Source organism: Culex pipiens, chromosome 1, assembly GCF_016801865.2.
Source record: "Culex pipiens pallens isolate TS chromosome 1, TS_CPP_V2, whole genome shotgun sequence".
NCBI classification, from domain to species: Eukaryota; Metazoa; Arthropoda; class Insecta; order Diptera; family Culicidae; genus Culex; species Culex pipiens.
In genome coordinates this window covers 71,359,205-71,386,283 of record NC_068937.1, presented here as the reverse complement: position 1 = coordinate 71,386,283, position 27,079 = coordinate 71,359,205, and the positions used below count along the sequence as shown (strand labels likewise).

The window sequence follows — 27,079 nt, the reverse complement described above, 5'->3', positions numbered from 1 at the left end:
TAATCATTTCATGATGTTCGGGTAAAATTTTGGAAAAAATAAAATTTTCGAAATTTTTGCTAAGTCCAAAAAAACTACCACTAACAGCTCAATATCAACTGTAGATAATGCAGTATGATCATGGAATATACTTTCCATGATACGCAGTCGGTTTCATAAGTCGTCATAACTCGAGGAGTTTACAGCAAGATGCGAATAAACAAGCCAAGATAGTTCGAAGTTATCGCCACCAACTCACTTTCAGTGAGTGAGTGAGTGAGTGAGTGAGTTGGTGGCGATAACTTCGAACTATCTTGGCTTGTTTATTCGCATCTTGTTGTAAACTCCTCGAGTTATGACGACTTTTGAAACCGACTGCGTATCATAGAAAGTATATTCCATGATCATACTGCATTATCCCCGGGCAGAAAGTTACATCTTCCTGCAAACTTGTCATGTTCGCAAAAACACAAACATGTCAAGTACCTGTTAACTTCCAGTTAAGAGTTAATCAAACATAAACGCGAACATAATTTACTCTACGCATATCAAAAAATTATCAACTTAAGTTCGTGTTGGAAACTTCAAATTATCATGCTATGGTGCGGAAAAATATCATCCATAAACATAAAATTATCCCGACCAGTTCATTTTTTTCCTGGAAAAATATGGGGCGAAAAATATCATACAAAAACATAAAAGTATCATAACAAGTTGTGATGTTTCCAGATATTTTTTTTTCTGTAATAATTTGGTTGCTTTAGAAAGCGTAATACACAGTAAGAAGATATAAGTTTCATATAGACTGTTTTTCAATTGTATTTTAATAAAACAAATTAATTTAATGATATAATGTGATTTTCTAGTAAAATTTATTTTTATTGAATAAGCCTAAAATTAAAAACTCTAGCAAACAATCTGCTGGAAGACTCAACATAATGACAATCTAAATTTTTCTAAATATTTGTGTACAGTCATCCCTCATATTAGGAACAGTTCACAGATCGGCCAATATTCAAAAAATCATAGAAAATCGATAACATGATACCTTCATTTGAAAGCTGTTTTTGCGATCTTTCGAATGCTGTATCGAACAACTGCAAATTTTATCGTTTTATATCAAGTTTTTGAAGAAAAACTTCGACCCTTGAAATCTACAAATTCGGAACACTTTTTTCTAACGATGTAAACAATCTTTTTTATCGCTCCAGGGGTACATATTTTTATAAAAATAATGACTTCACATTCTGAAACCAGTAAAACTCATGCTTAGTAATGTTTTATGAATGGTCTGCTAACTTTTTTTTGTGAAAATATCAGTTAAATTCAGGTGTTCCACAATTGTGGGAGGCACAATAACATCCCACAATTATGGAACAGGCAATTTGGAAGCAGCGATTTGCTGCTCTGAATAAAATAGTCTCGAAATGCAGTTTTTTGTTTTAAAAGTACTACTTATATTAATGAAATAGCAAAGGAATGTCCAAATAAAGGTCCTAAAAATAGTAGGGTACACAGAAAAGATGCATTTGGCATGCTTTTGACAAATTATCACAAAAGTGTTCCGAATTTGTGGGTGTTCCGAATATGTGGGATGACTGTATCATTTGCCGTATAATTCGAATTAATTCAAAGTTTAGTGTGAATAAGTAAGGCTGGTACAAATTACATTTAAAGTTTTTGTCACTCCACCTTCAAAGTTGGCCCGAAAAATCAGGAGGCAATAAAAAATTACATTCAAAATTGCATACTACTAACAATATTAAAACAAATCAAACTTTTTGTAAAGCCAAGTCAAAGAAAAAGCTTCGAAAATCTGTACAATTGAACTAAACAAATCAATAATGCACTAATTTATTTGCATTGGCCGCTGAAAAATTTCCTGAAATTCTAGCAAACCTATTTGAAAGTGTAGAAATTTGTAAATATTGTCAAGGCGGAAGCGTTACAACTGGGCAACGTGGCTCGGTCTTATACAAACATTTAAATTTATAAAATTCCCAAACAAAAAAAAATAAACAAAAATATGGTCTTTAGAGGAAAGAATAAAAAAAATATATGCAATATCAATAAATAATTTATTTTAAGAATTTTATATCAATCTGTCAAAAGTCAATAATGTGTATTCAAAATCAGCATAAATAACAGAATGAAAAACTGAACTTTGCTAAACAAACATTGAAATGTTTGAAAGAATTTCTAAACTGAAGTGATAGGTTCACTTTGAAATAATAATTCTCGTACATACCTTGTTAATCCTCTTCAAATGCATCCAGAGAGCATATGATTGCAGCACAATCCATTTTTGCAGCTGATTGGTCAAACTAAACAAAATACTAGAAGCCGAATGTCCAGAAAATGCCCGTTAGTAGATCTGTAAGAGAAAATAAAACACAAAGCATCAATTCTCAAACAAAATTTATGGAATAATTAAAAATTCAATAGTAAACAAAGAAAAAGAAAATAAGCAATACTTATCTGAGTTTTAAAAATCGTCGACAAATATTTGTCGGGTTTCAGGTGGACTCATCTTCCTCCGTGAAACTGCTTTCGAGCCACCTCCTCCGGAATCACAGAGGAAGGTTCATACTTCTATCGCTGACTCTCAATAACTATAGAAACAATGTCACAGTTTCACGTCCAGTCCCCAATCACCACCATGAACGCAGAAACGTAAACAATCACACGCACACTCGCGAAAACACACGGATCAAATACGGTTTCCCCACAAATCGCGATTCTGATGACGCGACGACAAAAACCAAAACAAATCGACACTGCTGTTTTCCTCCACCGAAAACTGTCAAATTCGCCAAAATCATTCCGGCGTTGATCCACGTCTTAACAGCACCGGCAGGAGGAGGAGGAGGAGGAACGATGACCAGCGGCATGTAAGCAGGAGGATTTCGCTAACATAACTTCTCCACAGAGCCACAGAAACATCAACTTTCACATAAATTACAACATTTCGCAACTCTCACATAAAACGACACCAACGAACGCACATTCCCACGGCCAAAATACGCACTTACAACCCGCGGCGATTCGCGGGCTGTTGTTAATCAGTGGAAAACTACTGCACCAAAAACGTAAACAAACCCTTGTCCCTTGTCCTGGCGAATCCGCCAAAATCCTTTCCTCGTTAATCCACAGCAGCCCCCCGCCACAAAAACACAAACAATCACTTAACCACAACATATCACGGCTCCCAAATGCCACGGAACGAACGAACACACACTCCCTCGGCCATAGAACGTACTCACAACCCGCGGCGATTCGCGGATTACAATTTATCCGCGGAAAACTACTGCGCGAAAACGTACACAAACCAACCCGCCACGAACGCAAAAGCTGTCTGTCTGCCGATTGCCGATTCCTGTCACGACATGTCGCGCGCGTTGCGTGCGAGCAGTGAACGAAAGAAGAGAGAAAAGAGAGAGTGAGCGAGCGCGTGGGCTCATTTTTGCGCTTTGCGATGAAATTTTATATGCGGTAAAATACTTTTTAATGTGATTAGTTTAACTAGTGCATTAAAAGTAAATTAAAGTGAAAAAAAATCAATAAAAATGTCCACTAACAAAACTGCCATTTTAGCTAAGTCCCGCTTGAAAAAATAACTATAAATCATCTCATAATCCAGGGTTTTAAAAAATATTCTAAGTGTAGGAAAAGTGAAATTTTGTCAAGGAGTGAAAATTTTACTAAGTCCAACAAAAACAAGATAAAACTAGAAAATATCATCTCATGATGAAGAGGTCGAAATTTTTTCTAAGTCCCAAAATAATTTGGCTTTCGAAATTCTGCTAAGTCCAGCAAAAACAAGATAAAACAAAATAATATCATCTCATGATAAAGATTTCGAAATTTTTTCTAAGTCCCAAAATAATTTGGCTTTCGAAATTTTGCTAAGTCCAGTGAAAGCATGATAAAACAAAATAACATCATCTCATGATAAAGAGGTCAATTTTTTTTCTAAGTCCCAAAATAATTCGGTTTTCGATTTTTTTCTAAGTCCGGTAATATCATGAGAAAATGAAAATTTATCAACTGATGATAAAAGGTCTACAAACATAGAAAGGAACATAGATTTCGGCGCGCATTTTAAGAGTTTTTGGAACAAATATCAAACATGCCATGATATCAAAAACAACTCAAGTTATTTTTTTGTTCGTCCCATGATGCGACTTTCTGCCCGGGGGCCCGGGCAGAAAGTTACATCTTCCTGAAAACTTGTCATGTTCGCAAAAACACAAACATGTCAAGTACCTGTTAACTTCCAGTTAAGAGTTAATCAAACATAAACGCGAACATAATTTACTCTACGCATATCAAAAAATTATCAACTTAAGTTCGTGTTGGAAACTTCAAATTATCATGCTATGGTGCGGAAAAATATCATCCATAAACATAAAATTATCCCGACCAGTTCATTTTTTTCCTGGAAAGATATGGGGCGAAAAATATCATACAAAAACATAAACGTATCATAACAAGTTGTGATGTTTCCAGATATTTTTTTTCTGTAATAATTTGGTTGCTTTAGAAAGCGTAATACACAGTAAGAAGATATAAGTTTCATATAGACTGTTTTTCAATTGTATTTTAATAAAACAAATAAATTTAATGATATAATGTGATTTTCTAGTAAAATTTATTTTTATTGAATAAGCCTAAAATTAAAAACTATAGCAAACAATCTGCTGGAAGACTTAACATAATGACAATCTAAATTTTTAAAAATATTTGTATACAGTCATCCCTCATATTAGGAACAGTTCACAGATCGGCCAATATTCAAAAAATCATAGAAAATCGATAACTGAACCTTCATTTGAAAGCTGTTTTTGCGATCTTTCGAATGCTGTATCGAACAACTGCAAATTTTATCGTTTTATATCAAGTTTTTGAAGAAAAACTTCGACCCTTGAAATCTACAAATTCGGAACACTTTTTTCTAACGATGTAAACAATCTTTTTTATCGCTCCAGGGGTACATATTTTTATAAAAATAATGACTTCACATTCTGAAACCAGTAAAACTCATGCTTAGTAATGTTTTATGAATGGTCTGCTAACTTTTTTTTGTGAAAATATCAGTTAAATTCAGGTGTTCCACAATTGTGGGAGGCACAATAACATCCCACAATTATGGAACAGGCAATTTGGAAGCAGCGATTTGCTGCTCTGAATAAAATAGTCTCGAAATGCAGTTTTTTGTTTTAAAAGTACTACTTATATTAATGAAATAGCAAAAGAATGTCCAAATAAAGGTCCTAAAAATAGTAGGGTACACAGAAAAGATGCATTTGGCATGCTTTTGACAAATTATCACAAAAGTGTTTCGAATTTGTGGGTGTTCCGAATATGTGGGATGACTGTATCATTTGCCGTATAATTCGAATTAATTCAAAGTTTAGTGTGAATAAGTAAGGCTGGTACAAATTACATTTAAAGTTTTTGTCACTCCCCCTTCAAAGTTGGCCCGAAATATCAGGGGGCAATAAGAAATTACATCCAAAATTGCATACTACTAACAATATTAAAACAAATCAAACTTTTTGTAAAGCCAAGTCAAAGAAAAAGCTTCGAAAATATGTACAATTGAACTAAACAAATCAATAATGCACTTATTTATTTGCATTGGCCGCTGAAAATTTTCCTGAAATTCTAGCAAACCTATTTGAAAGTGTAGAAATTTGTAAATATTGTCAAGGCGGAAGCGTTACAACTGGGCTACGTGGCTCGGTCTTATACAAACATTTAAATTTATAAAATTCCCAAACAACAAAAAATAAACAAAAATATGGTCTTTAGAGGAAAGAAACTAAAAAATATATGCAATCCTTATCAATAAATAATTTATTTTAAGAATTTTATATCAATCTGTCAAAAGTCAATAATGTGTATTCAAAATCAGCATAAATAACAGAATGAAAAACTAAACTTTGCTAAACAAACATTGAAATGTTTGAAAGAATTTCTAAACTGAAGTGATAGGTTCACTTTGAAATAATAATTCTCGTACATACCTTGTTAATCCTCTTCAAATGCATCCAGAGAGCATATGATTGCAGCACAATCCATTTTTGCAGCTGATTGGTCAAACTAAACAAAATACTAGAAGCCGAATGTCCAGAAAATGCCCTTTAGTAGATCTGTAAGAGAAAATAAAACACAAAGCATCAATTCTCAAACAAAATTTATGGAATAATTAAAAATTCAATAGTAAACAAAGAAAAAGAAAATAAGCAATACTCATCTGAGTTTTAAAAATCGTCGAAAAATATTTGTCGGGTTTCAGGTGGACTCATCTTCCTCCGTGAAACTGCTTTCGAGCCACCTCCTCCGGAATCACAAGAGGAAGGTTCATCCTTCTATCGCTGACACTCCAAAACGATAGAAACAATGTCACAGTTTCACGTCCAGTCCCCAATCACCACCATGAACGCAGAAACGTAAACAATCACACGCACACTCGCGAAAACACACGGATCAAATACGGTTTCCCCACAAATCGCGATTCTGATGACCCGACGACAAAAACCAAAACAAATCGACACTGCTGTTTTCCTCCACCGAAAACTGTCAAATTCGCCAAAATCATTCCGGCGTTGATCCACGTCTTAACAGCACCGGCAGGAGGAGGAGGAGGAGGAACGATGACCTGCCGCATGTAAGCAGGAGGATTTCGCTAACATAACTTCTCCACAGAGCCACAGAAACATCAACTTTCACATAAATTACAACATTTCGCAACTCTCACATAAAACGACACCAACGAACGCACATTCCCACGGCCAAAATACGTACTTACAACCCGCGGCGATTCGCGGGCTGTTGTTAATCAGTGAAAAACTAATGCACCAAAAACGTAAACAAACCCTTGTCCCTTGTCCTGGCGAATCCGCCAAAATCCTTTCCTCGTTAATCCACAGCAGCCCCCCGCCACAAAAACACAAACAATCACTTAACCACAACATATCACGGCTCCCAAATGCCACGGAACGAACGAACACACACTCCCTCGGCCATAGAACGTACTCACAACCCGCGGCGATTCGCGGATTACAATTTATCCGCGGAAAACTACTGCGCGAAAACGTACACAAACCAACCCGCCACGAAAGCAAAAGCTGTCTGTCTGCCGATTGCCGATTCCTGTCACGACATGTCGCGCGCGTTGCGTGCGAGCAGTGAACGAAAGAAGAGAAAAAAGAGAGAGTGAGCGAGCGCGTGGGCTCATTTTTGCGCTTTGCGATGAAATTTTATATGCGGTAAAATACTTTTTAATGTGACTAGTTTAACTAGTGCATTTAAAGTAAATTAAAGTGAAAAAAAAAAATCAATAAAAATATCCACTAACAAAACTGTCATTTTAGCTAAGTCCCGCTTGAAAAAATTAACTTTATAAATCATCTCATAATCCAGGGTTTTAAAAAATATTCTAAGTGTAGGAAAAGTGAAATTTTGTCAAGGAGTGAAAATTTTGCTAAGTCCAACAAAAACAAGATAAAACTAGAAAATATCATCTCATGATGAAGAGGTCGAAATTTTTTCTAAGTCCCAAAATAAATTGGCTTTCGAAATTCTGCTAAGTCCAGCAAAAACAAGATAAAACAAAATAATATCATCTCATGATAAAGATTTCGAAATTTTTTCTAAGTCCCAAAATAATTTGGCTTTCGAAATTTTGCTAAGTCCAGTGAAAGCATGATAAAACAAAATAACATCATCTCATGATAAAGAGGTCAATTTTTTTTCTAAGTCCCAAAATAATTCGGTTTTCGATTTTTTTCTAAGTCCGGTAATATCATGAGAAAATGAAAATTTAACAACTGATGATAAAAGGTCTACAAACATAGAAAGGAACATAGATTTCGGCGCTCATTTTAAGAGTTTTTGGAACAAATATCAAACATGCCATGATATCAAAAACAACTCAAGTTATTTTTTTGTTCGTCCCATGATGCGACTTTCTGCCCGGGTAATCAAACATAAACGCGAACATAATTTACTCTACGCATATCAAAAAATTATCAACTTAAGTTCGTGTTGGAAACTTCAAATTATCATGCTATGGTGCGGAAAAATATCATCCATAAACATAAAATTATCCCGACCAGTTCATTTTTTCCTGGAAAAATATGGGGCGAAAAATATCATACAAAAACATAAAAGTATCATAACAAGTTGTGATGTTTCCAGATAGTTTTTTTCTGTAATAATTTTGTTGCTTTAGAAAGCGTAATACACAGTAAGAAGATATAAGTTTCATATAGACTGTTTTTCAATTGTATTTTAATAAAACAAATTAATTTAATGATATAATGTGATTTTCTAGTAAAATTTATTTTTATTAAATAAGCCTAAAATTAAAAACTCTAGCAAACAATCTGCTGGAAGACTAAACATAATGAAAATCTAAATTTTTAAAAATATTTGTATACAGCAACTCCCCACGAAAACCATGGGACCAAAAGTTGCATCTTTTAATTACGAAAATTTTGGTATTTTAACATGTATAGGTCATCGCTGAAATTTTTAAGGTATCGCAGTTTTAGTGAAAAAAGTTGATTTTTTCCCGTTTTCGTCATTTTCCCATTTTTGCGCGTGGCGCGTCGAAAACCCCAGTTTTTATTTTCAAAAATTCGTATCTCAGTGTATCGAAAACATAACTGCACCATTTTTTGATATGTTATGTGAAATTTTCTGAGGAATCTGATAAAAATATTTTCAGACATAGGCTCTTTGGTCCCGAGACCTTCAAAACAGCATTTTATGTTTTCATTCAACCTTTTCAAATGTTGAGCTAGATTTTTGAAACTTCTTACTATTTTTCCCAAATAGCCAAACTAATCACCTTTCATTTGCGTCTAGGACAGCTAAAATCGGATGAAATGGCGCGGAGATATGATTTTTTGAAAAAAGTGGTTTTGGCGAAAATCGACGAAAATTGCCATTTTTCGAACCACCCTAACACGGCGTAGGTCACCCTAATGGCTAAACAAAAAAATACGGGTCGAATTATTTCGGCCAAGGATCCCCCACAAAAATTTTGAGCCCGATCGGAGAACTTTTTTTTTCGAATCATGCTGATTTCGTGGGGAATTGCTGTATACATATCATTTGCCGTATAATTCGAATTAATTCAAAGTTTAGTGTGAATAGGTAAGGCTGGTACCGTAAACTGGGGTGACTTTGATAGCCCGGGGTGACTTTGATAGGTTTTTCAAATGCTCGTCAAATTAATATCTAAACATTTTTGAGAATTTTGAGTATGTAAGCATCAATGGATAGCTTATTATCGAACATATATGCATAAATGAGACTGTTACATTGGATGTATCAAAATTAGTGGCCAAATCAAATTTCTATCAATGTCACCCCAGGCTATCAAAGTCACCCCAGTTTACGGTACACATTTTATTTAAAGTTTTTGTCACTCCTCCCTTCGAAGTTTGCCCGAAAAATCAGGGGGCAACAAAAAATAACATCCAAAATTGCATACTACTAACAATATTAAAACAAATCAAACTTTTTGTAAAGCCAAGTCAAGAAAAATCTGTACAATTGAACTAAACAAATCAATAATGCACTAATTTATTTGCATTGGCCGCTGAAAATTTTCCTGAAATTCTAGCAAACCTATTTGAAAGTGTAGAAATTTGTAAATATTGTCAAGGCGGAAGCGTTACAACTGGGCAACGTGGCTCGGTCTTATACAAACATTTAAATTTATAAAATTCCCAAACAAAAAAAATAAACAAAAATATGGTCTTTAAAGGAAAGAAACTAAAAAATATATGCAATAGCCTTATCAATAAATAATGTATTTTAAGAATTTTATATCAATCTGTCAAAAGTCAATAATGTGTATTCAAAATCAGCATAAATAACAGAATGAAAAACTGAACTTTGCTAAACAAACATTGAAATGTTTGAAAGAATTTCTAAACTGAAGTGATAGGTTCACTTTGAAATAATAATTTTCGTACATACCTTGTTAATCCTCTTCCAATCCATCCAGAGAGCATATGATTGCAGCACAATCCATTTTTGCAGCTGATTGGTCAAAGTAAACAAAATTCTAGAAGCCGAATGTCCAGAAAATGCCCGTTAGTAGATCTGTAAGAGAAAATAAAACACAAAGCATCAATTCTCAAACAAAATTTATGGAATAATTAAAAATTCAATAGTAAACAAAGAAAAAGAAAACAAGCAATACTTATCTGAATTTTAAAAAATCGTCGAAAAATATTTGTCGGCTTGACTAGTAGAACCAACATCTGTAGTCGCTTCAGGTGGACTCATCCTCCTCCGTGAAACTGCTTTCGAGCCACTCAATTGAATCACCTCCTCCGGAATCACAAGAGGAAGGTTCATCCTTCTGTCGCTGACACTCCAAAACGATAGAAACAATGTCACAGTGTCACGTCCAGTCCCCAATCACCACCATGATGCAGAAACGTAAACAATCACACGCACACTCGCGAAAACACACAGATCAAATACGGTTTCCCCACAAATCGCGATTTTGATGACCCGACGACAAAAACCAAAACAAATCGACACTGCTGTTTTCCTCCACCGAAAACTGTCAAATTCGCCAAAATCATTCCGGCGTTAATCCACGTCTTAACAGCAGCGGCAGGAGGAGGAGGAGGAGGAACGATGACCAGCGGCATGTAGGCAGGAGGATTTAGCTAACGTAATTTTTTTTTCATAGAGCCACAAAAACACCAACTTTCACATAAATAACAACAATTCGCAACTCTCACATAAAACGACACCAACGAACGCACATTCCCACGGCCAAAATACGCACTTACAACCCGCGGGGATTCGCAGGCTGTTGTTAATCAGTGGAAAACTACTGCACCAAAAACGTAAACAAACCCTTGTCCTTGTCCTGGTGTACCGCCAAAATCCTTTCCTCGTTAATCCACAGCAGCATCTTGAGCAAGAGGATTACTTTTCTGGGGCAGCGGCTTGGCCGAAACTTTCCTTGCACCCGTCAACACGGAGCGAAACTTTTTCTTCGCCCCCAGCCACAAAAACACAAACAATCACTTAACCACAACATATCACGGCTCCCGAACGCCACGGAACGAACGAACACACACTCCCTCGGTCACAGAACGTACTCACAACCCGCGGCGATTCGCGGACTATAATTCATCCGCCGAAAACTACTGCGCGAAAACGTAAACAAACCAGCCCGTCACGAACGCAAAAGCTGTCTGTCTGCCGATTGCCGATTCCTGTCACGACATGTCTCTCGCGTTGCGTGCGAGCAGTGAACGAAAAAAAGAGAAAAGAGAGAGTAAGCGAGCGCGTGGGCTCATTTTTGCGCTTTGCGATGAAATTTTATATGCGGTAAAATACTTTTTAATGTGATTAGTTTAACTAGTGTATTTAAAGTAAATTAATGTGAAAAAAAAACTCAATAAAAATGTCCATTAACAAAACTGCCATTTTAGCTAAGTCCCGCTTGAAAAAAAATTAACTTTATAAATCATCTCATAATCCAGGGTTTTCAAAAATATTCTAAGTGTCGGAAAAGTGAAATTTTGTCGAGGAGTGAAAATTTTGCTAAGTCCAACAAAAACAAGATAAAACTAGAAAATATCATCTCATGATAAAGAGGTCGAAATTTTTTCTAAGTCCCAAAATAATTTGGCTTTCGAAATTCTGCTAAGTCCAGCAAAAACAAGATAAAACAAAATAATATCATCTCATGATAAAGATTTCGAATTTTTTTCTAAGTCCCAAAATAATTTGGCTTTCGAAATTTTGCTAAGTCCAGTGAAAACATGATAAAACAAAATAATATCATCTCATGATAAAGAGGTCAATTTTTTTTCTAAGTCCCAAAATAATTCGGCTTTCGATTTTTTTCTAAGTCCGGTAATATCATGAGAAAATGAAAATTTATCAACTGATGCTAAAAGGTCCACAAACATCGAAAGGAACATAGATTTCGGCGCGCATTTTAAGAGTTTTTGGAACAAATATCAAACATGCCATGATATCAAAAACAACTCAACTTATTTTTTTGTTCGTTTCATGATGCGACTTTCTGCCCGGGCGACTTTCTGCCCGGGCGCATCATGGGACGAACAAAAAAATAACTTGAGTTGTTTTTGATATCATGGCATGTTTGATATTTGTTCCAAAAACTCTTAAAATGCGCGCCGAAATCTATGTTCCTTTCTATGTTTGTAGACCTTTTATCATCAGTTGATAAATTTTAATTTTCTCATGATATTACCGGACTTAGAAAAAAATCGAAAGCCGAATTATTTTGGGACTTAGAAAAAAAATTGACCTCTTTATCATGAGATGATATTATTTTGTTTTATCATGTTTTCACTGGACTTAGCAAAATTTCGAAAGCCAAATTATTTTGGGACTTAGAAAAAAATTCGAAATCTTTATCATGAGATGATATTATTTTGTTTTATCTTGTTTTTGCTGGACTTAGCAAAATTTTCACTCCTCGACAAAATTTCACTTTTCCTACACTTAGAATATTTTTGAAAACCCGGGATTATGAGATGATTTACAAGGTTATTTTTTTTCAAGCGGGACTTAGCTAAAATGGCAGTTTTGTTAATGGACATTTTTATTGACTTTTTTTTCCACTTTAATTTACTTTAAATACACTAGTTAAACTAATCACATTAAAAAGTATTTTACCGCATATAAAATTTCATCGCAAAGCGCAAAAATGAGCCCACGCGCTCGCTCACTCTCTCTTTTCTCTCTTCTTTCGTTCACTGCTCGCACGCAACGCGCGACATGTCGTGACAGGAATCGGCAATCGGCAGACAGACAGCTTTTGCGTTCGTGGCGGGCTGGTTTGTTTACGTTTTCGCGCAGTAGTTTTCCACGGATAAATTGTAGTCCGCGAATCGCCGCGGGTTGTGAGTACGTTCTGTGGCCGAGGGAGTGTGTGTTCGTCCGTTCCGTGGCGTTCGGGAGCCGTGATATGTTGTGGTTAAGTGATTGTTTGTGTTTTTGTGGCTGGGGGGCGAAGAAAAAGTTTCGCTCCGTGTTGACGGGTGCAAGGAAAGTTTCGGCCAAGCCGCTGCACCAGAAAAGTAATTCTCTTGCCCAAGATGCTGCTGTGGATTAACGAGGAAAGGATTTTGGCGGATTCGCCAGGACAAGGGACAAGGGTTTGTTTACGTTTTTGGTGCAGTAGTTTTCCACTGATTAACAACAGCCCGCGAATCGCCGCGGGTTGTAAGTGCGTATTTTGGCCGTGGGAATGTGCGTTCGTTGGTGTCGTTTTATGTGAGAGTTGCGAAATGTTGTTATTTATGTGAAAGTTGATGTTTTTGTGGCTCGTTGGAGAAGAAAAAGTTACGTTAGCGGGTGCATGACAAAGCCGCAGTTCGCAGAATCGAAATCCTCCTGCCTGCATGTCGCTGGTCATCATTCCTCCTCCTCCTCCAGCAGGTGCTATCAAGACGCGGATCAACGTCGGAATGATTTTGGCGAATTTGACAGTTCTCGGTGGAGGAAAACAGCAGTTTCAATTTGTTTTGGTTTGTGTCGTCGCGTCATCAGAATCGCGATTTGTGGAGGAACCGTATTTGCAGGGTTGTTACGAACGGCGCGGATCGCGCGGATGGCGCGGATGGCGCGTATCGCGCGGATCTGGCGCGGATTTGCTGGCTAATTTTGTTCAGGCGCGGATTTCGCGCGGATAGCATAAATAAAATAATTGAGAACGATAGAATTTCTTTCAAGTTACAAAGGAAAATATTATAAGCAATTAAATAAATTCAATCTTTTTCTTTGAGTGTAAAAACATCAATTTCTAAGAAGTTGTAAATGAAGAAAATTTTCTTCTGAAAATTATTCATTGTTTTTTTTTTTCTTAATAAGAATCTTCAAAATAATCTTCAAGGAGCGTTTATTTTTAAAAATGTATTGAGATTTCTTATATAAATTTTACATAACATTACAACTCATAATTTTTGTTAACATTTGCTGACCTGGTTTGAATATTTTTCTATAATTATTCACATGATACATTTAATTTTTATCTTCTGACTCATATTTTAAACTTTTTCCAAAGATTTAAACATAAGGATTTACAGAAATGATTCTTAGGGTTTGTTCTGGATTGGATTTAACCCTTAGATTTTTTTTAGATCGGTACACTGCCGTTCTACGCATAATTGTCCCATGTCAGTTTTGGACGATTTTGACTTTATTACATTTTTAAGTTTAGTTTGATGTGTACTTTGAGAAAAAAACATAAAATCTGGTACTTTGTTCGGAAACTCATTTAAAACAACACCAAGTCTGTTTGTCCCACTTCTACGCATAATTGTCCCACCAAGTATTTTTTTACACGGAATCATTAGTTTTACTAAACATTATGTCTTGTTTACCTTTTGTAAAGCAAGATAATCACAATTAAGGGTGGTAAACTGCTAACTGGGGCGATTAGGGACACATAGGGCGAATAGGAACCACGGGACAATTATGCGTAGAAACACAGAAATCGGTAGACAAATTTCAATCGCGTTTTTCTCAGTTGCACTTTTTTGAACATAGGACAATTATGCGTAGAACGGCAGTACAGGGTTCCAATAAATATTGAGCGAGCATATTAATTACAATTTCAAAATTACAAAATTTGAAAAATTACAGGATTTCAAAAAGCTTTAGAACTTTTTAGATTTTTTAAGTTTTTTCAATCTTAAATTTAAATTTTGAAATTTGTGGTTTATTAAAAATTGAAAGATTTTGTTGCCACTCGGCTTTAGGTAGAATTGGTTCTACTCCCAATTATCAAAACATGACGAAATCCACTTAGCAATCTGCTAAAATCTCCGTCTACAATTGAAAATTTCAGAATTTATATATTCAATTAAACAAAAAAAAAAAAGAATTCATAAATTTAAATTGCCAAAACTTGCAGACTCAATAACGCAAAAAGAAATATGAATTCTCACATTGAAAAATTACAAAAAAAAAAATTAACATGGATTTTTTTTATTCTTAAATTCTTAATTTTTTAAGAAAGTTTTTTTTTTTTTACTGTGAACAGACACGGACCACTGCGACACTTGCGTATCTATTGTAGTATGTTCTGTTCTCAGGTTTTCTGTTTTGCTGCTATACACAGCCTGCCGAACGATCGTCTTCCGTAGCGCTATTGTTTGAGCGAGACAGTTTTTGACGAATTATTCGAGCAGTTGCCCCCTCTCATTCCCCAAACCAATCACTCAATGCCATGCCACACGAGCACGAGAGACCGATCCGAAGACGTGGAGATGAGCGAGATTGAGGGGAAATCTCGTTTATTTTTGACCCATCTAGAGATCGTTACCGATCATATAGCCCAATCTTCAGCTCGAATTTTGCCTGAGAGCATGTGACCGAGTCGAAAGTAGCATTTGAAGCTCTTCTCTGTGTATTGCTGCAGAGTTCTTCAACGCTCAGACTCAGTCGCCAACAGATCGTCCGAGAGATTGGATGTGATGGGTTTTGGGGAGGCTTGGGACTTGACAAATCAATTCCCGCAGCAGCCGAAATCCCCTCTCGACCGCCACCTACCCCTTTTGCCTCGCCAGATGGGTTTCAAGCCATCGACCTTTCGCTTACAAAGCGAAACCCGTACCACTAGACCACGGGAGCTCGGCTTTTAAGAAAGTTCTAAAGTTATTAAATTATAAAATTATTTAATTATTTATTTATTAAATTATTAAATTATTAAATTATTAAATTATTAAATTATTAAATTATTAAATTATTAAATTATTAAATTATTAAATTATTAAATTATTAAATTATTAAATTATTAAATTATTAAATTATTAAATTATTAAATTATTAAATTATTAAATTATTAAATTATTAAATTATTAAATTATTAAATTATTAAATTATTAAATTATTAAATTATTAAACTTTTAAATTATTGTTTTTTTTCGCCATTTTCTTAGTTCGAAACATTTTCGGAGTCATATTTAAGTTTAGAGAAATTTAGAGAAGAAAATAAAATAAATTTCGTGTTTCGATTTTCCAGAGTAAAATTGTGGTGAGAATTATCAAGTACAAAATCCCTAAATTTTGTAATTTGGTAATTTATTTTAGGGTTTTAAATTTTTTAAATTTTTGTATTTAATTTTTTTTCCTGAATTTGTTTTTAAAGCAACGATATTTAAAGTGTTACAAAAATGCTAATATTGCTTCAGAAATGGCAGAAAAGGTTTCACTTGGTGCAGGTGGGATATGAATTCACAACTGATCAACGGATCAGTAATGCTTTCTGTATTATTCTTTTTCGTTTAAAATTTGATTCATTACGTTACTCTCTTCAATGTTTGTCGCGATTTTTTTTATATGGCGCGGATTTCGCGCGGATTGGGTTTTGGGGTCGGCGCGGATCTGGCGCGGATTTTTTTTCGACTTTTCCGTAACAACCCTGTATTTGGTTCGTGCGTGTGATTGTTTACGTTTCTGAACCTTCCTCTTGTGATTCCGGAGGAGATGATTAAATTGTGTGACTCGCAAGCAGTTTCACGGAGGAAGATGAGTCCACCTAAAGTGGCTACAGATGTTGGTTCTACTAGTCAACCGACAAATATTTTTCGACGATTTTTAAAACTCAGATAAGTATTGCTTGTTTTCTTTTTCTTTGTTTACTATTGAATTTTTAATTATTCCATAAATTTTGTTTGAGAATTGATGCTTTGTGTTTTATTTTCTCTTACAGATCTACCAACGGGCATTTTCTGGACATTCGGCTTCTAGAATTTTGTTTACTTTGACCAATCAGCTGCAAAAATGGATTGTGCTGCAATCATATGCTCTCTGGATGCATTTGAAGAGGATTAACAAGGTAAGTACGAGAATTATTATTTCAAAGTGAACCTATCACTTCAGTTTAGAAATTCTTTCAAACATTTCAATGTTTGTTTAGCAAAGTTCAGTTTTTCATTCTGTTATTTATGCTGATTTTGAATACACATTATTGACTTTTGACAGATTGATATAAAATTCTTAAAATAAATTATTTATTGATAAGGATTGCATATATTTTTTAGTTTCTTTCCTTGAAAGACCATATTTTTGTTTTTTTTTAATGTTTGGGAATTTTATAAATTTAAATGTTTGTATAAGACCGAGCCACGTAGCCCAGTTGTAACGCTTCCGCCTTGACAATATTTACAAATTTCTACACTTTCAAATAGAATTGCTAGAATTCAGGAAAATTTTCAGCGGCCAATGCAAATAAATTAGTACATTATTGATTTGTTTAGTTCAATTGTACAGATTTTCGAAGCTTTTTCTTTGACTTGGCTTTACAAAAAGTTTGATTTGTTTTAATATTGTTAGTAGTATGCAATTTTGGATGTAATTTTTTGTTGCCCCCTGATTTTTCGGGCAAACTTCGAAGGGAGGAGTGACAAAAACTTTAAATAAAATTTGTACCAGCCTTACTTATTCACACTAAACTTTGAATTAATTCGAATTATACGGCAAATGATACAGCCATCCCACATATTCGGAACACCCACAAATTCGGGACACTTTTGTGATAATTTGTCAAAAGCATGCCAAATGCATCTTTTCTGTGTACCCTACTATTTTTAGGACCTTTATTTGGACATTCTTTTGCTATTTCATTAATATAAGCAGTACTTTTAAAACAAAAAACTGCATTTCGAGACTATTTTATTCAGAGCAGCAAAACGCTGCTTCCAAATTGCCTGTTCCATAATTGTGGGATGTTATTGTGCCTCCCACAATTGTGGAACACCTGAATTTAACTGATATTTTCACAAAAAAAGTTAGCAGACCATTCATAAAACATTACTAAGCATGAGTTTTACTGGTTTCCGAATGTGAAGTCATTATTTTTATAAAAATATGTACCCCTGGAGCGATAAAAAAGATTGTTTACATCGTTAGAAAAAAGTGTTCCGAATTTGTAGATTTCAAGGGTCGAAGTTTTTCTTCAAAAACTTGATATAAAACGATAAAATTTGCAGTTGTTCGATACAGCATTCGAAAGATCGCAAAAACAGCTGTCAAATGAAGGTAAAAGCGAATCATTATGTTCAATTATCGATTTTCTATGATTTTTTGAATATTGGTCGATCTGTAAACTGTTCCTAATATGAGGGATGACTGTATACAAATATTTAAAAAAAATTAAGATTGTCATTATGTTTAGTCTTCCAGCAGATTGTTTGCTATAGTTTTTTAATTTCAGGCTTATTTAATGAAAATAAAAAAAAAGCAAAGTAATCCACTTTAACGACCCCCGGGTCTTTTGTGGTCTCTGTTGCAAGTTTCTGCTCATTTCTAGGCGTCCGAAGGTTATGTGTGGTGAGTAGGGTGCCCAGAATATGGGACTTTTTCTCAAAACCTCGCTCCACAAGCTGAATATTGTTCCTTGACCTATTTTAGGACTCTGGGCCAAATATGAGCAAAATCGGTCAACATTAACCCATTGATACTTGAAGGTGAAGTTTGTATGGGAAAAATCGAAAAAAATGTATGGAAAACCCAACTTTCTTACGGTTTGGTCTGCACGGTACGCTACTTCCATCCAAATATTCTCAAAAGTGAGATTCTTATTGGAAATTTAATGCCCTACAACTTTGTAGAACATACTAAAGCTGTAAAACTTGAACCTGAAAAGTTATTAGCGATTTCAAAAAGCCATTTTTGTATGAAAAATATTTTTTTCACCAACTTCAGGCTCGGGTATCAATGGGTTAATCTCAACCAATTTCGCTCAAAATTGGCACAGATGCTTAAAATAACTCAATAAACCGTGTTCCGCTTGTGGAGCAGGGGGTCATTTTTTCTGGGCACCCTAGTGGTGAGTCACCCAAAACCTCTTTTACGCAAATGGACCGACGTTTTACTTCCCCATCCGATAGAAGGCGTGATCAGGCAAATCTCGTCTCGAAAAATGCCACCGGGTCCGTCTGGGATTGAACCCAGGCCATACTGGGATTTAGAGGCTACCACGCTAACCACTAAACCACCGGACCCCTTAATGAAAATAAATTTTACTAGAAAATCACATCACATTATATTGTTTTATTAAAATACAATTGAAAAACAGTCTATATGAAACTTATATCTTCTTACTGTGTATTACGCTTTCTAAAGCAACAAAATTATTACAGAAAAAAAATATCTGGAAACATCACAACTTGTTATGATACTTTTATGTTTTTGTATGATATTTTTCGCCCCATATTTTTCCAGGAAAAAAATGAACTGGTCGGGATAATTTTATGTTTATGGATGATATTTTTCCGCACCATAGCATGATAATTTGAAGTTTCCAACACGAACTTAAGTTGATAATTTTTTGATATGCGTAGAGTAAATTATGTTCGCGTTTATGTTTGATTAACTCTTAACTGGAAGTTAACAGGTACTTGACATGTTTGTGTTTTTGCGAACATGACAAGTTTTCAGGAAGATGTAACTTTCTGCCCGGGGAGTTGGTGGATATAACTTCGAACTATCTTGGCTTGTTTATTCGCATCTTGCTGTAAACTCCTCGAGTTATGACGACTTTTGAAACCGACTGCGTATCATGGAAAGTATATTCCATGATCATACTGCATTATCTACAGTTGATATTGAGCTGTTAGTGGTAGTTTTTTTGGACTTAGCAAAAATTTCGAAAATTTTATTTTTTCCAAAATTTTACCCGAACATCATGAAATGATTATTTTGACTTTATTTCAAATTTATGCTGGACTTAGAAAAATTAGCAGTCACTGACATAATTTTCAATTTCCGACACTTAGAATAATTTTCATGAGCTGATATTTTAAAGTTTGATTTTATTTATGCTGGACTTTGAAATTTTTGCGTATATTTTTTAATTCTTTACTTTTTACAGAAAAAGCATTTTTTTGGGACTTAGAAAATTTTCGGGAGTTTGGAAACATGATAAATTATTTTGATGTTTTTTTTTTGCTTTGAACCAAAATTTCAGAAAAATCGACGAAATTTCAGGAAATTTTTGTCCGATTTTTACAAAAACATCAGTTTGTTCCTAAAATAATGTCCCTAACAAAACGTCTTCATTGAAATTTTGAAATTCGAAAGTTGGTTTTTAATAATTATTGATATACCCCCTACAAAAATCGTTCCGGCACTTAGAAAATATACGGGATCCATATCACGACAAGATTTTTGGTAGAATTTATTTGATTTTTTGGACTTAACCAAATTTTGGCTTTCGGCCAGTAAAATATTTTCAACACTTAGAAAATTTTCGAGAACAGGAAACTGAAAAAAAAATTTGGGACTTAGAAATTTTTTGGGAGTTTGGAAACATGATAAATTGTTTTGATGTTTATTTTTGCTTTGAACCAAAATTTCGGAAAAATCATCGAAATTACAGGAAATTTTTGTCCGATTTTTACAAAAACATCAGTTTGCTCCTAAAATAATGTCCCTAACAAAACGTCTTCATTGAAATTTTGAAATTCGAAAGTTGGTTTTTAATAATTATTGATATACCCCCTACAAAAATCGTTCCGGTACCCGGGCAGAAAGTCGCATCATGGGACGAACAAAAAAATAACTTGAGTTGTTTTTGATATCATGGCATGTTTGATATTTGTTCCAAAAACTCTTAAAATGCGCGCCGAAATCTATGTTCCTTTCTATGTTTGTAGACCTTTTATCATCAGTTGATAAATTTTCATTTTCTCATGATATTACCGGACTTAGAAAAAAATCGAAAGCCGAATTATTTTGGGACTTAGAAAAAAAATTGACCTCTTTATCATGAGATGATATAATTTTGTTTTATCATGTTTTTGCTGGACTTAGAAAAATTTCGAAAGCCAAATTATTTTGGGACTTAGAAAAAATTTCGAAATCTTTATCATGCAATGATATTATTTTGTTTTATCTTGATTTTGCTGGACTTAGCAGAATTTCGAAAGCCAAATTATTTTGGGACTTAGAAAAAATTTCGACCTCTTTATCATGAGATGATATTTTCTAGTTTTATCTTGTTTTTGTTGGACTTAGCAAAATTTTCACTCCTCGACAAAATTTCACTTTTCCGACACTTAGAATATTTTTGAAAACCCTGGATTATGAGATGATTTATAAAATTAAATTTTTTTCAAGCGGGACTTACCTAAAATGGCAGTTTTGTTAATGGACATTTTTATTGAATTTTTTTTTCACTTTAATTTACTTCAAATACACTAGTTAAACTAATCACATTAAAAAGTATTTTACCGCATATAAAATTTCATCGCAAAGCGCAAAAATGAGCCCACGCGCTCGCTCTCTCTCTCTCTTCTCTCTTCTTTCGTTCACTGCTCGCACGCAACGCGCGCGACCTGTCTTGACAGGAATCGGCAATCGGCAGACAGACAGCTTTTGCGTTCGTGGCGGGCTGGTTTGTTTACGTTTTCGCGCAGTAGTTTTCCGCGGATGAATTATAGTCCGCGAATCGCCGCGGGTTGTGAGTACGTTCTGTGGCCGAGGTAGTGTGTGTTCGTTCGTTCCGTGGTGTTCGAGACCGTGATATGTTGTGGTTAAGTGATTGTTTGTGTTTTTGTGGCTGGGGGGCGAAGAAAAAGTTTCGCTCCGTGTTGACGGGTGCAAGGAAAGTTTCGGCCAAGCCGCTGCCCCAGAAAAGTAATCCTCTTGCTCAAGATGCTGCTGTGGATTAACGAGGAAAGGATTTTGGCGGATTCGCCAGGACAAGGACAAGGGTTTGTTTACGTTTTTGGTGCAGTAGTTTTCCACTGATTAACAACAGCCTGCGAATCGCCGCGGGTTGTAAGTGCGTATTTTGGCCGTGGGAATGTGCGTTCGTTGGTGTCGTTTTATGTGAGAGTTGCGAAATGTTTGTGGAAAAAAAAATTACGTTAGCGAAATCCTCCTGCCTACATGCCGCTTTTCATCGTTCCTCCTCCTCCTCCTGCCGGTGATGTTAAGACGTGGATCAACGCCGGAATGATTTTGGCGATTTTGACAGTTTTCGGTGGAGGAAAACAGCAGTGTCGATTTGTTTTGGTTTTTGTCGTCGCGTCATCAGAATCGCGATTTGTGGGGAAACCGTATTTGATCCGTGTGTTTTCGCGAGTGTGCGTGTGATTGTTTACGTTTCTGCATCATGGTGGTGATTGGGGACTGGACGTGACACTGTGACATTGTTTCTATCGTTTTGGAGTGTCAGCGACAGAAGGATGAACCTTCCTCTTGTGATTCCGGAGGAGGTGATTCAATTGAGTGGCTCGAAAGCAGTTTCACGGAGGAGGATGAGTCCACCTGAAGCGGCTACAGATGTTGTTTCTACTAGTCAAGCCGACAAATATTTTTCGACGATTTTTAAAACTCAGATAAGTATTGCTTGTTTTCTTTTTCTTTGTTTACTATTGAATTTTTAATTATTCCATAAATTTTGTTTGAGAATTGATGCTTTGTGTTTTATTTTCTTTTACAGATCTACTAACGGGCATTTTCTGGACATTCGGCTTCTAGAATTTTGTTTACTTTGACCAATCAGCTGCAAAAATGAATTGTGCTGCAATCATATGCTCTCTGGATGGATTGGATGAGGATTAACAAGGTATGTACGAGAATTATTATTTCAAAGTGAACCTATCACTTCAGTTTAGAAATTCTTTCAAACATTTCAATGTTTGTTTAGCAAAGTTCAGTTTTTCATTCTGTTATTTATGCTGATTTTGAATACACATTATTGACTTTTGACAGATTGATATAAAATTCTGAAAATAAATTATTTATTGATAAGGATTGCATATATTTTTTTTATTCTTTCCTTTAAAGACCATATTTTTGTTTATTTTTTTTTTGTTTGGGAATTTTATAAATTTAAATGTTTGTATAAGACCGAGCCACGTTGCCCAGTTGTAACGCTTCCGCCTTGACAATATTTACAAATTTCTACACTTTCAAATAGGTTTGCTAGAATTTCAGGAAAATTTTCAGCGGCTAATGCAAATAAATTAGTGCATTATTGATTTGTTTAGTTCAATTGTACAGATTTTCGAAGCTTTTTCTTTGACTTGGCTTTACAAAAAGTTTGATTTGTTTTAATATTGTTAGTAGTATGCAATTTTGGATGTAATTTTTTGCTGCCCCCTGATTTTTCGGGCAAACTTCGAAGGGAGAAGTGACAAAAACTTTAAATAAAATTTGTACCAGCCTTACTTATTCACACTAAACTTTGAATTAATTCGAATTATACGGCAAATGATACAGTCATCCCACATATTCGGAACACCCACAAATTCGGAACACTTTTGTGATAATTTGTCAAAAGCATGCCAAATGCATCTTTTCTGTGTACCTTTATTTGGACATTCTTTTGCTATTTCATTAATATAAGTAGAACTTTTAAACAAAAAACTGCATTTCGAGACCATTTTATTCAGAGCAGCAAAACGCTGCTTCCAAATTGCCTGTTCCATAATTGTGTGATATTTTCACAAAAAAAGTTAGCAGACCATTCATAAAACATTACTAAGCATGAGTTTTATTGGTTTCAGAATGTGAAGTCACTTTTTTTTTCAATATGTACCCCAGGAGCGATAAAAAAGATTGTTTACATCGTAAGAAAAAAGTGTTCCGAATTTGTGGATTTCAAGGGTCAAAGTTTTTCTTCAAAAACTTGATATAAAATGTTAAAATTTGCAGTTGTTCAATACAGCATTCGAAAGATCGCAAAAACAGCTTTCAAATGAAGGTAAAAGCGAATCATTATGTTCAATTATCGATTTTCTATGATTTTTTGAACATTGGCCGATCTGTAAACTGTTCCGAATATGAGGGATGACTGTATACAAATATTAAAAAAAATTTAGATTGTCATTATGTTTAGTCTTCCAGCAGTTTGTTTGCTAGAGTTTTTAATTTTAGGCTTATTCAATAAAAATAAATTTTACTAGAAAATCACATTATATCATTAAATTAATTTGTTTTATTTAAATACAATTGAAAAACAGTCTATATGAAACTTATATTTTCTTACTGTGTATTACGCTTTCTAAAGCAACCAAATTATTACAGAAAAAAAAATATCTGGAAACATCACAACTTGTTATGAAACTTTTATGTTTTTGTATGATATTTTTCGCCCCATATTTTTCCAGGAAAAAAATGAACTGGTCGGGATAATTTTATGTTTATGGATGATATTTTTCCGCACCATAGCATGATAATTTGAAGTTTCCAACACGAACTTAAGTTGATAATTTTTTGATATGCGTAGAGTAAATTATGTTCGCGTTTATGTTTGATTAACTCTTAACTGGAAGTTAACAGGTACTTGACATGTTTGTGTTTTTGCGAACATGACAAGTTTTCAGGAAGATGTAACTTTCTGCCCGGGTACTTAGAAAATTTACGGGATCCATATCACGACAAGATTTTTGGTAGAATTTATTTGATTTTTTGGACTTAGCAAAATTATGGCTTTCGGCCAGTAAAATATTTTCAACACTTAGAAATTTTTCGAGATGGGGAAACCAAAAAAAAATTTGGGACTTAGAAAATTTTTGGGAGTTTGGAAACATGACAAATTATTTTGATGTTTATTTTTGCTTTGAACCAAAATTTCGGAAAATTCGTCGAAATTACAGGAAATTTTCGTCCGATTTTTACAAAAACATCAGTTTGTTCCTAAAATAATGTCCCTAACAAAACGTCTTCATTGAAATTTTGAAATTCGAGAGTCGGTTTTTAATAATTATTGATATACCCCCTACAAAAATCGTTCCGGCACTTAGAAAATTTACGGGATCCTTATCACGACAAGATTTTTGGTAGAATTTATTAGATTTTCAGGACTTTGCGAAATTTTTGCTCTCAGCCAGTTGAAAAATTTTCAACATTTTGAAAAAATATTTTGATAAGAAACATTACCAGGCTTTTTGAAATTTTTTGTGGATTTTTGGACTTATGCAATTTTAGGAATATTTTCATAAACATTTATTTTTAATTAAAAAAAATGGAAATAGGGACTTTGGATTTTTCGTGATTTGGAAAATTATTGTGACATTTTGGCAATTCAACGCTTTCTCCACAATTTTTTAATGAGTTTTTAAAGTAAAATATTTTTTCAACTTTGAAAAATCTTGTTTTGATGTAAGTGCGTATATACCTGCAATATTACTCATATTTGTGAAGAGGAAGAAGGGGGGGGGGTCTGAATTGTGGCGGGGTGCATTAAAAACCAATAAAATTATTTTTGGGATCAAAATCTACTTTATGAACTTGATATGATTTTTGGAAGATTTCAGTTGTTTGCTACTATAAACTCAACTTGATGTGGCATTGTTGGTCAAATAAACTCAACAAGATTTTTCGCAGATACGCCTCGAACAATTTATGTTCGTGGCCATGTTCGGTTATCTCTTAACCATACCCTGGGGTGAACTTGACTTGTTCGTGTTTTTACGAACATGGGTAGATTTTTCCAAGATGCAACTTTCTGCCCGGGTAATCAAACATAAACGCGAACATAATTTACTCTACGCATATCAAAAAATTATCAACTTAAGTTCGTGTTGGAAACTTCAAATTATCATGCTATGGTGCGGAAAAATATCATCCATAAACATAAAATTATCCCGACCAGTTCATTTTTTTCCTGTAAAAATATGGGCGAAAAATATCATTCAAAAACATAAAAGTATTATAACAAGTTGTGATGTTTCCAGATATTTTTTTCTGTAATAATTTGGTTGCTTTAGAAAGCGTTATACACAGTAAGAAGATATAAGTTTTATATAGACTGTTTTTCAATTGTATTTTAATAAAACAAATTAATTTAATGATATAATGTGATTTTCTAGTAAAATTTATTTTTATTAAATAAGCCTAAAATTAAAAACTATAGCAAACAATTCAAAAATCATAGAAAATCGATAATTGAACATTGAAATGATTCGCTTTTACCTTCATTTGAAAGCTGTTTTTGCGATCTTTCGAATGCTGTATCGAACAACTGCAAATTTTATCGTTTTATATCAAGTTTTTGAAGAAAAACTTCGACCCTTGAAATCTACAAATTCGGAACACTTTTTTCTAACGATGTAAACAATCTTTTTTATCGCTCCAGGGGTACATATTTTTATAAAAATAATGACTTCACATTCTGAAACCAGTAAAACTCAGAGCAGTTCTCTAGGATTTCGGTCATTCGATTATTTTTTGTATTTTTCAATCCGACTGAAACTTTTTTGGTGCCTTCGGTATGCCTAAAGAAGCCATTTTGCATCATTAGTTTGTCCATATAATTTTCCATACAAAGTTGGCAGCTGTCCATACAAAAATGATGTATGAAAATTCAAAAATCGGTATCTTTTGAAGGAATTTTTTGATCGATTTGGTGTCTTCGGCAAAGTTGTAGGTATGGATACGGACTACACTAAAAAAAATGATACACGGTAAAAAAAATTTGGTGATTTTTTTATTTAACTTTTTATCACTAAAACTTGATTTGCAAAAAAACACTATTTTTAATTTTTTTTATTTTTTGATATGTTTTAGAGGACATAAAATGCCAACTTTTCAGAAATTTCCAGGTTGTGCAAAAAATCATTGACCGAGTTATGAATTTTTTAATCAATACCAATTTTTTCAAAAAATCGAAATTTTGGTCGCAAAAATTTTTCAACTTCATTTTTCGATGTAAAATCAAATTTGCAATCAAAAAGTACTTTAGTGAAATTTTGATAAAGTGCACCGTTTACAAGTTATAGCCATTTTTAGGTGACTTTTTTGAAAATAGTCGCAGTTTTTCATTTTTTAAAATTCTCTATATTTTGCTTCTTCAGACTTTGTTGATACGACCTTTAGTTGCTGAGATATTGCAATGCAAAGGTTTTAAAACAGGAAAATTGATGTTTTCTAAGTCTCACCCAAACAGCCCACCATTTTTTATTGTCAATATCTCAGCAACTAATGGTCCGATTTTCAATGTTAATATATGAATCATTTGTGAAATTTTCCGATCTTTTCGAATACAATATTTTCAAATCAAGACTAACATTTCAAAAGGGCCAAACATTCAATATTACGCCCTTTTAAAATGTTT

At 34.2% G+C, this 27,079-nt stretch overlaps 1 long non-coding RNA gene across 1 annotated transcript in view; it reads left to right on the top strand.

The window, feature by feature from the left end:
• Positions 1-20,532: 20,532 nt before the first annotated feature.
• LOC128093188 (uncharacterized) overlaps positions 20,533-27,079 on the top strand; it is a 17,086-nt gene continuing 10,539 nt past the window's right edge. Inside the window, exon 1 of the long non-coding RNA XR_008212310.1 lies at positions 20,533-24,369. This is a non-coding gene — a long non-coding RNA (uncharacterized LOC128093188). The remainder of the gene's footprint in view (positions 24,370-27,079) is intronic.